A 16,097-nucleotide genomic window follows, 5' to 3' on the forward strand; every position below is an offset into this window, starting at 1 on the left:
TTATTTCTGACACATTTGATTTGATTCTGGTTGGCTTGTTAGTCCCCAGAAATTTGGCATTGTTGTGCACAACTGGAAACATTTCTGCATTTGTCTGTGCTTCTGTATTTGAACAAACTAACTATGTCTATGTCATGAATATCCTGACTGTCTCTGATATGGGTCATTTTCATCCTCAACATGCAGTAGTTTCAAGCTTTTTATCTAAAATCAGAAGCAACTTTCAGCCACACTTTTTCCTGTCATCAAACTACTGTGACAAAAACAGATGAAAAAAAATATATATATATATTAATAATTACAAATGTATAATTATAAAATTAATTATTTTTATAAACCAAGCATGATATAAATCCAACCAGACTTAGTCATTCTTGCCTTCTCATACAAATATTTACATCATGATACCATTTTTAAACAATTATAAACAAAAATACAGTGTTTACATCTGCAGTCACGTCTCTAGTGGATTTTTGCTGGCAGTCTGAGCTCATATCCACTGTATCTTAGCTGTGCACATCCAGTGTTTACATCTTCATACTGTGAGCATGAGTATCCCAGTGCATATTTATTAAATTCCAAATTTCCATTATCAACAAATACAATGATCTCATCAAAATGGAGGCATAATGGGCTAAAAATGTGGCTAAAAATGCTGTAACAGCCCATACAATAAATCCACTCAGCCAAACAAGGCAGCCTTCATCATCTGCTCTGTTTTGAAGTGATACTGGGTCATACTTTTGTTGCTATACTGAAATGCATCACAGCAGGGTGGTAATGTATTTCTGCCTCTATCTAATGTGTATTCAGACAAAAACAAACACTCTCACAAAGTGAGTTCAAACAAAGTGCTGACTGAAAGAAACAAGTCTCCACCCACGACTGAAGATTACCAGGAAAGAAGATGTTATCATCCCAATACCAAAATAGGTCAGAGCTACAGGACAGTGAGGGAAAGCAGAGGGTGAGGACATGACAAGCAGACGACCTTGGTAACAGAGACAGTGAGCATGTTTTTGAAGGCTAATACTGATAATTTAAAGCTTAACTTACCAGCTAAAATTAAAAATTATTACTTTCATGCCTGTAAATGACCCGAAGGCGGCACTGAAACTAATGAAACTTATTAGTAGGTTAGCAAGGTCATTTCAGTTTATAACAATTTGAATTTTAGCATCACAATAAAAAACATTGTACTCACCAAACTATGGAGATCTAGGAACATGGCTGAAAAGAAGTCAGATGGGGCATAAAACACAAGCAGTGAGACAGCGAGACAAGTGTTAAACAAACCCCTAGGTTAGACGAACTTATCTGGACTAGAAAATGAAGGAGCAGTAAAGTTATTACCCAAAGATAACATCTCATCACATTTTACAGCCTAGTTTCCTGGCTCAGCATCATACATACTTTTACCCACATAGTTTTACTTCCAAAACAATTTTAGCTAATCTTGCTTAACAGTCAGCTTGTCTATAACCTGTCTGATCCAGTGATTGAATTTTACTGTTTCTTTTCTGTTAATTTGAGTACAATCTTATCCCAAAGGTTAGAAATGATGGCCAAAATTTGGAAGAATTGGACACAAGTTGTATTAAAGGGGCAATTTGTATGTTTTCTCTGCCACTGAACATGGTTTCTTGTTGAGAGTGGGTGGTGATAATGGTCACTTGCCATGAGCTTCAGCCATTGTTGCATTTACAATACATGAGGTTATAATACACCTTCTCAGCAGCTCTACGTCTTCAGGCCAGTCTGGACACTACAGTGAGTCGCAATTTTAAAGTGACAAGATGGGCTGGCATCAGTAGAAGAAAAGAAGTGACAGAACTAAAGCAAAACATTTGTGTTGCTTTCCACTGCTGGAGACAGCTCTTGACAAGTAAAGAAATGAACTTTGATGTGGAACTTTGATGTGGAACTTGATTTATCAAATCCTATCAAAAATAGAGAAACAATCAGATGCACATCTCTAAAAGCCACAAGAGTCATATAGTCAATTTATTTAACCTCTTTCCCTCCCTGACTTGCTGTTCTCCACATGTTTTCTTTCTCACTCACTCCCCTGCTCTGTCACCAACCACCATATAAAGTCATGGAAGCACTGAGGGTCCTGAGCTGAAGGCAACACGTGCCACATATCACTGTTTGGGCTAGCATGTGAAAGTGCCCCTCTGAGTAACAGTGAGAATAACCCTGCAGTACCTTATATGACAAAACAACACACAAACAATCTCCTTCTGGCTTTATAGTACAAAGCTCTATGACATTAATAACCAGGTGTATTTACATTATTTATGTATATAATGAGTATTTGTATTGCAGGCTGTATAATAGTCAGGGATTTTGTGTGCGCTATAAGGAAGGAGATGAAATTGTTGCAATATAAGTACACAAATTTTTTCTCAATGATTATTTATTTATTGTAATTTGGGTGAACTGTCCTCGCAATTAATTTCCCCACCCCTTCAACATGCCAACTGCTGAGCAACACAGAGAATATTTTCATTTGACTTCTGTTCCCATTTTGCATCATGATAGACACCACCACAGATACCAACACAGTGACAACTGTGAGAATTACAATTACCATTAGGACTATAATTTGACTTATGCAGCACTTTTACTGCCAGCAGCACATTATTCCACTGGAATCATATTTCATCATATTTCATTATAAGCACTGAGCATTCAGAGGCACTGATGGCTGGTTTCCCTGTTTCTTCTCTACACTGCTGAAAACATCACGTCACCCTGCAGGCAAAGCCAAACTCTGCGTTGACTATCCAGGCCTGTGTTGGTCTGGTTGCCAGAGCTCAACACCCAAACAAAACTCACATAAATGACATATACAAGATGAAATAAACTGTGTTGAGATGATATATGGAGCAGTGGATATGTGATGAGATTTAAACTTCTATCTTATTATTATCTATCTTAATTAAGAAAAGCAGGTTTATTTTCTTGGCCTATTTTTCAGGAGGAGGTGGGAAGCAATAAGGTCTGGTGGGAAGCAAACAGAACTAGAGTCAATGGGTTGTAAGAAGATAGACACAAGGAATAAATTTGACAAAGTGTGCTGTCTCTGGCTAATGTAAAATGAGATCCTGTACTTTATTAAATGTATCTTAGATACGTTTTGCATTCACCATTGACATGACACATTTTCATATGAAAGGCAAGAGTTGTTCTATATTTTTCTTATTGTCAGTAAAGCCAGTGAAAATACCAAAACCAATAATTTCAGACATTACCTCTCAGATTTCCCTGTACTGTCTGTGGCTCTCAACTCTAAACCCATTTGTCCTCATTGAAGACATACAGTAGTTTAATTTATAAAAAGGTAGAGTAATTCTCCTCAACATCTAAACATATGGGCACTGTAATATTTAGCAAACATAACTCAATTACAGTAATTAAGTAAAATACAGTATATCAGTATACAATGTATCAGATTTTGTATACACTGTCAATACTTGTTAGTAGGATCAATTAATTATTAGTTTTGTCTTTTTTCATGAGATTTGTCGACAAGAACTATATGAGAATATAGTTCACCTTATCCTTAAGTTGACCTCCACCTAAGGTAAGAATAAGTGAAACCTGTACTATTAATCATTCACAGTGTCTGAGTGCTAAATGCTAGAAAGTTCAATCGCAGTCAGAGGGCTTTCAGTCACACCAACATGCAATGTCAAACCACCTCCATGTGCAAACACATTGGCTATTGTAAGCTCTACTGTACTGCTAACTAACTCATAATGAGGACATAATGGAAACTGTAAGCTGTGTTGACTCTCCTATTAAACAAGACAAATCTCTGTTTGCTTAAAATGTCAAGGAATCAATAGACAAAGAATGCCACATGCAAACATAAAGATTAAACTGTTCACCACTGTTTGTTTAATATTTTAGTTGACAAAGAGATCCAAAGGTAGTGTAAATAACACCACCTTTGGATTTGCTGCTCTCCAGTGGCCATGCAGCAGACTTTCAGTGAGATTTTAAACTTGAGTTAAATGTCTTTTGCTTGAGTGGACAGAAAATCAAAAAGGACATATAATGTGGCATTTAATTTCTATCCAACAGAAATATTCACCTTTGCAGCTCACCTATGCACATGATAATGTAGTAAAATAATTTACCCCCATGCCTACATGACTTTAATGCATTTTTTGGGGGGTGGGGCATGAAGGAATTTATAATGGATTTGAAAAAGTGCTGAAATCAAATTTTCAACCTGTAACCAGTGGGGACAAAATAGATTTAAGGGTCCAAAAGTAAAGTAAATGGTCAGAAAACTGACTGACATCTTCAAATTGCTTGTTTTGTTGTGCCAACAAAAACAGAAGCCATTCGAGAAATACTGTCAATTAATTTCTTGTCAATTGACTAACTGATTAATAAACTAATAATGTCAGTGCTGTCATATACACAGTTACAATTAATTCTAACCTTGCTTTATAATACAGAGCGTTAAATGTGTGCTCGTCAATAAAAGCTGATCTATTATAACCAAAACACAACTTTTGCCTTTTAAACACATATTACCTTTATATTGGGCACTGATATAAACAATTGCTATGTGTGTGTGAGTAAATGAGTTTGGTTGATCATACTCTACAACCCAGTTTTTGCTGTTCATTGTGGACAATTTTGCTTTGAAAAAGCCATTTCTAATATATGTGGGAGTGTTAACTTTGCTCTTTCCTAATATTTTTCTGAGCACAGAGGGAAGGGCGGTGAATGAGCACCTGGGGGTCTTGCCCTGATATTTCTTGCAGGAAGATAAAGTGCTGCAGGTTGATAACAAAAATCATCACATGGGAAGATTAGCCTGGACCACTGTTTGAAGGTCAGCATACAGTAACTTTTTTTCTGTGGGCTTACAAATGAAAGAGGACAGATCAAAGATTTTATATCAAACACATATATGCATTACAACCACAGTCATACGCAAATCTCCTCTGAGGTTTGTTTTGTCAACTCCAAGTGTGAATGACATCCAGGTTGTGGAAGGTGAATGTGTTAGATTATTGAACACTGTGAATAGTTGTAAAGATAGGTTCAGAAATGAGTTACAGCATTCATTTTAGAAGTCACAAAAATTAAAAGGACCTCATTTTACTTATGATACAGCAAATGGAAGCCCAGTATATATGCTGTCAGCAGGTAGTCAAAGATGGCACACTTCTTCATTGATTTGTTATACTTAGCATAATTCGTTTCTCTCTATCAGTGAGTAGAGTAAAGCAGTCTTTGCTTTTTATGAAGATTGCTGCTTTAACTTAACAAACAGTTATCAGATATAGCTTTGCTAGATGTTTCAAAAAATGATGTGTGAAATCAAAGAACACCTTGAATTTCAGGTCACAGTAAGAAAAACTGCCAACCTGCACCCTCTAGTGGTTGCATGATTTCAGTCTTTATTTATACATCCAGTGTCCTATGTTTAAAAAGATGAAGATGAAGTGTTTTATTCAAATCTCCACCTCTACCTTAATCTGCCAACATGGCTAGACTAGCTCCCAAGCACTTACACTGACATTTTCTTGTTTATTCTTCCATTTATGTAAAGTGTCTCTTTTCTCTTTCCCTTGCACACATGGGAGGCCAGAGGTAAGATTCAGCTAAGGAATACAAGCCTCTATTTAGTGTCCTGCCCAAGGACAGCAGAATTAGTCTGAATCAAATTAATCTGTTTGGAAGACAGTCTAGTCATAGGATCACATGGCTGTCTTAACAACACATTGTTTCTCAATATCAGAGTGCCATTGCATATTTTTCTTTATGTTACAGATCTTCACGTAGAACACCAACATCTAATGTGTCCTTATGTAAATCAATAATACCCTGGTTAAGAGAAAAGGTTTTTACTGCTATTCTTTTGTATCTCATGTTGCCCTGGAAACTAACAAACTAATGTCATAATGGTAAGTCGCCATACGGTGTCAGTGTTGCACAACAAAAAAAATATGAAAACATTTAAGTTTCACAGGTTCTTAAAATCTCATGCCAACCATACCAAACTGATTCAATCAAGCAAATAGTAATTTAAAGACAAACAAAACAAAAAAAATGCATTGCACTTTCAGAAAGGATGCAAAATTGCAAAAGGAATCTCAGAAAACAGGTAAACAGAATGATGCAAACAAAGAAACAACAAAGAAAAATTTATCAAACGAAACTAGTAAACGAGATCTAAAGGTAGGTCTCAGACTGTTTTTGCTTGGAATTTAGTTTAATGTCAGATGGGCATGCTACTCCACAGTTTTGGTCCAGAATAACATAGATGCACATTAAGGTTTTATTAACTGGGCTTCAGAATCATTGGTTAATTTTGCAAAAAGCTGAAAAGATTTCCTTCACCTGTTTTACTAGAAGAGAATTATTACCAACTGTGTCACTGAAGTGCACCCATGAGATTATGGTAATCCCATTTAATGTACTACATTACTTCCTTAAACTGCTGACTGAAAACACACTTGTGAGTGAAAGCGAGAGGACACAGCCTTGAAGAGGTGAGAAAGAGAAGAGGAAGCAAAAGTGGGAGGAATGTGAATAACATGAAAATGTGCAAAGCAGTGAGTTTTACCCTACTGCATAGCACTGCATGTTGTAGAATAACAGTGCAGTTATAAAAGAGAAATCAAAAAGAAAGACATTGAATCCAATCATTTAACCTCCTAGGGTATATGTTTCACATTTCACCAGGCAGCATTTTCATTTTTCTCACATTTCACATTTATGTCAGTCATATTAAAATAGGCTAGAGACACAAACTGATGAATCAGCCTCCCAAGAGATCTGTCATTATAATCTGGCCTCTATTTTCAGCCAACTTCTTTTTCTTTCTCCGTGTAATGAAGACGTTGGCATTCAGTGCAGCAGTGTGGTACCAACATTCCTTTCGATTGCTGTAGCTTGAATTCAGCACTGACTTTCAACACACAAATTCTGGGCAGACTTTGATGTGTCCTAGATATTAGATGGACACTCCCTAATGTTGCGTGAGCAAGATGAAAGAAAGATGAATGGTGAAATGCACAAAACATCATCTCTGATGCTCCATACAGTACGGATGTATATTATATATTTTTGAGTGGAAACCACAATTTGTATTATCAAGAGGCAGATAATATCCACAGATATTGACTTATCCTGTTGTATTTAAAAAAAAAAAAAAACATTTGACGGAAATAAATAAATAATAAATATTAGTACAATAAATCTCCCTTAATATCCTGATGCATGCAACTAACAGGAAAATGATTTCTGCTAGTGGACTGTTTTGATTTTATTGCTCTAAATATTTACAGCACATATTCATACCAGTAAAGCTCTGTTTACAAATTGCTGATGGTAGTATCCTGATATGTTTTTCTCATTAGGACTTCAGATTGAGGCAAGCTGCATGCCAGTGACTCACAGCTCAAAGATGACACATCTCTCCTCCTCACAACCACATGAGCTCTGTTTCACAGCATGGCTATTTTCATAAAGCCTTCATTTACAAGCAGTGATGAATGGAGAGCTTTTTCGGGAGATGGAGATGGGCAGTACAGCCTGGTGAGGTGGAAAGAAAACTCGAGAGGCAAGTGTGGGTAATATATTTGTTTACTGAACATCCCCTTTCAGTGAACATTTATTATTACAGTAAAATGTCACAAGAATTGTGATATCAGTGCAGCTTTGGAGTAAATTCCCAGTTTGACCTGTACAATTCAAAGACTTATCATTCATGGACTGTGTAGCTTTGACATAACATTTCATGCAGTATTTGTGCTGTCTAGCAGTTTGTGCTATGCTAAAACCACCTGTGACAATAAGGGAGTATAGCAACTAATGCAAATTGCAAGTACACATTTCACATCACATGTGTTTGTTCACTGTGTATCTTGTGAGACTAATTTTCCAAAGAGCATCACTGGACACTGCAAAAACTACAAGTGATGCTAAACAGCATCATAGAAGGCACAAAGAAAATGTCTTAGTACTACCAGAGACTCTGTGGTTCTTTGAGGATACTCATATTTACTGCCTTATTTAAACTTAAATGGCTTCTAAAGAAAGCTGGCACTCCACCTCTATTTTTGTCTCACAACTTCATTCACAATGCTCTTATGCTGAAGCTGAGTTTTGATTGTTGATTGATTTTGTGACAGATCATCAAATGGAGATTTATGGTGGGTACAGACAATTACTGTGGAGATGAGAGGAAAACTGTGGAGAGGCTGAGGGGCAGAGCTCCATGCCCATCATTCTAGTGCTACTCTGCAGCACCATGAGGTATAACTTACTGAAAATGTTACTGTGGTTGCATTAGTCACCACTGGTGCAAGTGTTTTGATTATTAATATGAGAGTTTTACAGTAAAATATCTCCATATCTGGACCAAGGGTAAGCTATCAGATGAAAAAAGTTCATGTCCAGCAAGGTGTGACTTGCTTTGTGCCATTTATTGCATCTCTACAAACCAGGCTATAAACTTCATTCTAAATCCGACTAAAAGATCAGCCTGTCTCAGTCACTGAATCTTTATTTACGCTATTACATATTTATAAACTTTTAGTGGCAAACCATATGCTCTATGTAGTACCAGGGGTGAACCACTTAAAATAATGTATGACATAACCCATTTACCAGAAAGCTCTCTGAGGTATAAAACGTCTCCTTTTTGGGTATGGTAAAGTTTGGGACCCCTCGGTTACACCCCGCAGCAGACCTGCTCTGCAGAGTCTCAGTCATGGGGTGAGGGAGGGGGTGAATCTGCAGGACTCTGCTCACCACGCCTCGGTACGGTAAGTTCGTCAGCCATATTGACTGTCTGTACCTCTTCTCCGATCGTGGGAGCCTGGCGGAGGAGTCTCCACCGCTGAAACCTGTATCACTGTACACTCTTGGTAGCTACGCACCGTGTCCGGTAAACAGCGCAGAGGACGGGAAGGTGAAACGCTCTATTTTTACTCGCTGTGGATATATAAAGTACTGCTGCCAGCTGGAGGGGGTGACAGTTGGACACATCCTCAGCGCAGCCAGGCGTTAGAGGTGAGTTTGAACGCCTTCATCTCTGCTTGTCTTCCTTTAAACTGTTCAAATGAGGGGGATTTATTTTCTCCTCAGGGCTAAAGAGCTGTAACGGTGTTTTTTTACGCAGGCCTTTTTAACGAGTCGTAGCGCTCATAGTAACTTATGTTGGAGAACATACCTATTTGACAGGCAGGCTAAGCGGCGTGGTCAGACGTGCGGCTAAAATTTAGCGTCACCTCCTTTTCTTACCGGCTTCTTGCACATTTCCAAACGGGAGGACGGGTGAGTAAAGTGGTGTCACTTTGCGCTTGGGTGCCGTGTGCCATTTAAAATGTTATGCAACGGAACGGGGCTCACATTAGTAGTCAGGGTAATTAGATGCTTGACGTTTTTTCCAGCACGACCTGAAGTCGATTCAGATACCACCGGTCCTGTTATGGGTCTGCCTCTAGAGATGTGTTTACATTTCCACAGGCGTTTACCAGTGTCTTAGAGCTGCTCGCTAATTACTTCACTAGTCACCTGAACGAGCATGGACGTGTCCAGCTCGGTGTTAGAATTCAGCGGTTTAGTGACTTACTGTTGGTCTTGTTCACGGTGTGTAGCTCTGCGGTCCTTTTGTAAAGCTCAGAGAGGAAACAATGCTTCTTGCACCGCAACTTTTGTAGCGAGTGCCGCTGCTGCTGACGATGCGCCTTTCTCTCTGCAACAATGAGAAAACACTAAGCCGCTAAAACATAGCATTATTAGCATGTTGCCACACTGAAGCTCTTTAGGCCAATGCTGTAAATATTTATGGACTCGCTTCTCATGGCCAGGGGAGTGTTTATGGTTGATTCAAACTACGCTATTTTTGTGCCAGCCTATAAGCTTTTACTCTAACTTTCATTAAACATCTTTTTAATCGTGTGAATAATATATGATAATAGAATAATAATAATTTAAGACTTATTGTGATGATAAATAACGCAAATGAACACCAGGGATATAGAGACGGGTTTGAAGAATGGTATATACGCTCGGTTCCCCGCGTAATAAAGTTGGTTTGAGTTAGTTCAAGTGAGTTTACCCCCAGTCCTGGAAAAACACTTCTAATTACACTGCGTCTAACACAGGCTAGTTAAGTTTTTGCGCATAAACTGCGGTCCTGAATACAGTAACATTAGCGCGCCCTCACATGATGCTAGCGGTCCATCTGGCACAAACAGATGCTCCTCCGGCGTCGAGGAAGTTAGGAGTCAGTGATTGGCCTCATTAGAGCAGGGGAGGTGAGTTTATTGGCTATTACCCCTGTCGCTCAAATCCTGTAGCTCTCGGCACCGCCCAGTATAAGGACCAAATTACAACTCATTTGAGAAAGAGGCTCTGCATCATGACATGAGATACCTTTGACGGCTGGTTTTAGATTTCTCTGGTTGGTTTTTCTGTAACCCGTTGAATAATCTCATAGCTCATGATTAGAGAAGAAGAATGTTGTCTTATCCTGAACATATTTGTATTAATGTCCACAGAAAAGAGAATGTCAATCTTCTGTTGTTTTTGTGGTATAGCCTATGATTTAAGTGCAGATTAATTTCAGTTAAGCATCCTTTTGTTATTATTAGCACTAGTTAGTATAGTTACTATTTTAATTTTCATATCCACTTGGGTAAAAAGAGGGACTTGTGATTTGTAAATACCTAAAAGTGTCTGATTACAATTTGGACAACCAAACTTTTGAGTGACATTGCATCCCTGAAATGAACCATTTTATGAATTTCTTCTACATATTATTATGAAAGAAGTTTTAATTTCAGAGAGAATCACTTTCCTCTGTGAAAAATGTAAATGTTCTGTATGGGAGAGCAGTGTGTCTGCTAAAGAGCATGGGGACAAATAAGCCATGGTTTATCTACTGCCTTAGCAAATTTAACCCAGTTTTAACAAATAAACAAACACATAAAATGGAGAAAGCAAATTACCAAATTGGCATCAGATTCAGCATGCAAATCTGGCTGAATCTTGACAAATTCTTCACACACCAGCTGCCACTGTGAGACAGTCTGAAACTTGTCTTCAGTGTCATGGTGTTGGTTGTGATGTCTGAGCAGCTCCTCATGCTGAATAGTTGGCGGTGTGGCCCATTGAGCTTGTTAGAGGAAATCTGTATCTACCATTCTGTCTCTGAGTTTCTACCATTTGCTGTTTCCAATTACATTTGCACTTTTAATGTTTGGTAGAATTTTTTTTGAAATCGGTTCTCATTTTCTGCTTTTGTTCTCTGCAGTGGTTACATTCCCAGTACACTTAAATCCAAAATGCATAAAAGAAAGGATGAAACAAAAGTGATCATGCCAGAAATATCCACTATAATTATCCACTGTGTTGTAAAAGTGCATGCATGCATTAATAATAAGTACAGTAGGTCAAAGTTGAACCAGGAAGTTGGTCTGCACTGCAGTGGGCATTAATGTACTGTAATGTACAGTTTGAGAAGTTACTAACAATCAGTGTAGTTATCATTTCCAAATCACTAAAATGATTTCTTTGTTAAAGTCTATGTCATGGATATTTATGTTCCTGGCCAATCCTAAAATAAAAATAGTCAAATATTCACTGTTTCCAACTTCTTAAAAGTTGGGATTTTATGCTTTTCTGATTCATATGTAGTAGTAAAGTAGTCTCACTTGGGATTTAAAATTAATCTATTAGTTGAGAAAATAATCTGCAGATTAATCGATAATAAAAAAAAATAACCACTGGCTGTGGTTCTAAAATATACAGTGCAGGTGTTTTGCTTGCTTAGTATCAGTTGGTGACAGAGAGCAAATGCTTTACTTTCACAACTCACATCTTAGCCAGGTTCACTGACAGATGCTATCTAGTTTCTCTTTCCATCTCTCACTTTTAGAGTCTCATTGTCATGTCTGTTCTCGTTTGATTTCTTTCAGTTTCTTTTCTGGATCTGCAGTGCTTGTCATTCCTGCATTGTTTCTGTGAAACATGCAACATTATGAAGCATGTTGATTAAATTTCAGTTAATTTTGGCAATTCAGATTTTCTCCCTACTGTAACATTTAGAAACTTTGTCTCTATATGCAGAGTAGTCTGGTGGTCTCAGGTTTAACCTATGCAACAGATTGCGCTTAGTCCACCATCAGTCATATGTTGTGCAAAACACTGAACATCAACCCACTAAATCCTGTGAAGTCATCCTGGATTAGTATCACCTCCCTGCAGAAGCAGACAGGAGTGATGATGCCATTGATCTCAGATTTACATTTATTTTAACAGCTGTTCAAACCTGTTTTGTCACCGTCTGTTTAGCCAAGTGAATTTTTATTACAGTCAATATTGATCACATGAATATTAATGATACTGAGTACACCATCCTGTAGCTGTTGGACTCATAAAAATCTGGCAGGAAATAGCAATGTTTGTGGCTTCTCCAGGTCAGGTAGTCTGTGGTCTATTTCTTCTTTCATTTGTGGGTGAATCATGCCAATCTGAATATCGACTTTTGTCCTTATGGTGTAACACTCCCATGTTTACTATATGTTCAACAGTAAACCGGTTTTGGACAACTCGGGAGCATCACTTAGCAAAGGGGCTTAGAGATGATCCAGACTGATGCTCTGTATGTTCTTTCATATCCTGCTCATTCTCCATCTTTTCGTCTTCCTTTTTCTTCATTACAATTATCCAAGTCCGCAACTTTAACATGTTTGAAAGTGACGTTGAGAAGGGGTCACAGGCCAAGGAAAACACAACAGTGTTTGCATTTATACACAAGATAATCATGATTTTCTGTGTAAAACAATCCTTTAAACTGGGACTAATTTCCATGGCAGATATGCTTGATTGAATAGCAGGTCAATATATCATGCTGACAGATAGTTCTGATTAGACAGAAGATGCTCCATGAAATGAACCATATTTCGGACCAGTACATTTGAGCTTGGTGGTACTGCACAGCTTTGTCAGCTTCAGTATGTACTTGGCTAGAGAACACTCATGAAACATGAAGTGTATGGTTCCTTTGTATCCTGTTTGTTCTCCATATTTTCATCTTCCTTTCCCCCCTCTTTATTTATAACTGTCCAAGTCAGCACTATTCTCTCCTCAGTATACTTGAAGTAGTTGTTCCTATAGAAAGTGTATTTATTGGAGCTCCTCATCATCATATTCACTGTCTGACATTTTATTTTGAAAGTATGTGGATTTGTCAGCTGTTTTTTGTAGTAGTTATGTGTGTAGTTAAAATTGTGCTCCACTCACACAGCTTAGTAATACATCACCTCGAAGAATTCACTGTTCAGTGAGCGATTTCAACACTGTGAAGAACTCCAAAATTAAGTAACTTCAACAGAAACCAGTGTAGATTTGTGTTTCATTATGGTACATTAGCTATGTGGAGCAAGTTTCAAATGGTTTTGAGAGCATACTGAAACGAACTGAAACCAATGCGCCTTTTAGAAGCAGAAAAATTCACAAATTAAATGGCTGACAGTAATGTTTGTTCTAAGGGTACAGGGTTCATTGAACTGATTGCCCACAGGCCATTTTGACAAACACTTGCCTCCTTACACTCAGTGACAAATCCCTTGCCTCAAGTAAAGCCTTGTTGTCAAGTGAAGCAGTTGGTACAGTTTCCTGCTGTTATAACAGCTGTTGGAATGTAGTTGTGTGCTGTTGTGTGAGATGTAGGTGGACACATAGGAGGAGGAGAATATGTAAAGGAGAGAGGTATAGGACCTTCTATGTGTGTGTAAAACACAAAAGTGCATTGAGATCAATTTGGATGACAGAGAGAGAGAGAGCTATAGAGTATATTGTACACAGTTTCTTTCTTCGTGAGTAGTGACCTTGAAGCTGTACCCACTCAGGAGCAACCCTCTGGTTTCACTGAGTGAAGGGACACAGACACACATACACACACACCTTGAAGGCTTAAACATCCACATTTACAAAGTAATGGGTTGCTAAACAGAGCAGACCTGTGTTCTGTTGGAAAACTCTAGATGCTTTCACCTACAGCACACACTACAAGTCACCGTAGGTGTGTGTGTGTGTGTGTGTGCGCGTGTGCGTGTGTGTGTGAAGGCCAGGGGGTCATGTGTTTCTGTGAAGCCTAGAGCTTTAAAATCTATTACACTTTGTAGATGGTAATCATTTTCACCTTGCCAAATGGCGAACAAAGCTGATGTTATCGATTCCGGCCACTGTTAGACCTGAAGAATTAACACAGGAAAAAAGAGAGGTTGCAAGAAAGACCAAGATGAAGTGTAAAGTTGGAGGAAGCATTTGTACTTATACTTATTTACTTTATACTTATCTTGCTCTGACTATTAAAGCATTTTCATTATGGATTAATAAAACATGCATAGTTTCTTCTGACTTAAAGCAAGAAAAACCATCTTCAACTTTGTACAGTCCAGTTTGGAAGGAAAGCACTGAAACTGTTTTAATTCTGTTTTATTTCACCTATCTCCTGGCTGCAGGTATATGGGTCAAGGCAAGCTTTGAATTCTTATGTGTCTCCAACCTTGCTGACTCTCATTCATCAATACTCTGTCCTTCTCTTCACTCTCTCACTGTCTCTCACCATTGTTAAGGTGAAATGGAAAGATGTAGCACAGGAAAAGGGGCTACAGAGGTGGAGAAAATTGCACAGGGATACAATCCTGGGTCAGTTAAGCTCATTTTGTGCCTTTGTATTATGGCAGTTCTGATTGCTGGTGCTTACTTTGAAAAAAAAATACATTATTCCATGTCTCATATACCTGAAGGATTTGAACCCAAAGGGATATTGATGGGGTGATGGAAGGCTTCACTGAGCTGTGCATTGATCTGCAGGACATGCCCCACAGTTATGTGACACATCAAAGTGAATTTCCTGAAGGCTAATGTGAAAGAAAGAATTAGGCCACATTTTCAAAGTATTTTCATAATGCTCTCTGATGTGATTATAAAATTTGCAGTTTGTCCCAAGAATATTTGTGCCCGACTCTATAGCAAAATTAACAATAGTTAAAACCTCTCAAATAATCAATACATACTGTAGTTCTGACCAATTTAGATATGAAACTTTCTAGCTTAACCTGAAGTTTCATTTTGTTTCTGCCCTCAGATTGAGTTTGTGATTGAGCCTGGTTTAATTCTCTGTACTGACACTTGAGTAAGGTCTATTTCTGGCATCACACATCACAAAGATCTGGCACCTATGGGACACCAACTGCTCTCTCTATTTTACATTCTAGCCATTTAGCTGACAAGCAGTTCTGGTTCTAGATAAACTCACACTATCCAGACATAACAAGAGGCAGGTCAAGGGTCATCTTAGAGAAATTATGTAAATAGCTTATCGAAAAAAGAAAAAGTATCTTTCTATGTATCTGTCTCTATTTCTCTCTATACAATTTCTGTCTCTATTTTCTGAGTTCTCTTTTCTTTCCTGTCAGCTAACTTGCCCAGTTTTCTCTATAGCTGCCTGTTCCGTCGTCGTTTCTACATTCCACGCTTCTCATTTGTCTTTCCCAAACTGCCACTCAGCACATTATGTTGTGTTTTCTGCTGGTAAAGGTCCAGGAACACTTGTGCTTTTCTAACTTCATCTGGACATCTGGAGAATTTACAGCTGTAGCCAAAGTAGTGGAGCCCAGTAGCAGCTGTTAACACGAGCTAGTGTTTCTGTATGTGTCTTTGAATCTCAGTAACAGTTTCTCTTGTGGGTAGAGAACGATTTATGCTGGACTCAGCTGAGTTCATTTAATTCTGGCATAACTTAACTAGTGCTTAAATGATGAAGTGATTTCCACTTTGTTTTCACTTCCATATTTCATCTGTGTTATTGTGTTTGTGTTAGCAGTTTTCTGTTTGGCAGGGTGTATAATTTGCGCTTATCAATGAACCTCATTTTCAGTCAGCATAAAAATGGTAGTGGTTGCAAAGAACAGTTAACATTTGTACTGTAGATTGAAGAAGAAGACAGGTGGATAGCAATTCAGAAATAATTTATTGAATAATAATTTATCAAATATGTGAGGATGTGCTGCTTTTCTCTGTTTTATATCATTGTAAACTGA

General features: G+C 38.0%; 1 protein-coding gene across 1 annotated transcript in view; it reads left to right on the top strand.

Annotated features, from left to right (window-relative positions):
* Positions 1-8,827: 8,827 nt before the first annotated feature.
* The window catches only part of LOC108897040 (radixin), a 35,117-nt gene continuing 27,847 nt past the window's right edge, over positions 8,828-16,097 (top strand). The window contains exon 1 of the mRNA XM_018696417.2: positions 8,828-9,051. The gene's annotated coding sequence lies outside the window, so the exon portion shown is untranslated. The remainder of the gene's footprint in view (positions 9,052-16,097) is intronic.

This window comes from Lates calcarifer, linkage group LG1 (assembly GCF_001640805.2).
Source record: "Lates calcarifer isolate ASB-BC8 linkage group LG1, TLL_Latcal_v3, whole genome shotgun sequence".
Lineage (NCBI taxonomy): Eukaryota > Metazoa > Chordata > Actinopteri > Centropomidae > Lates > Lates calcarifer.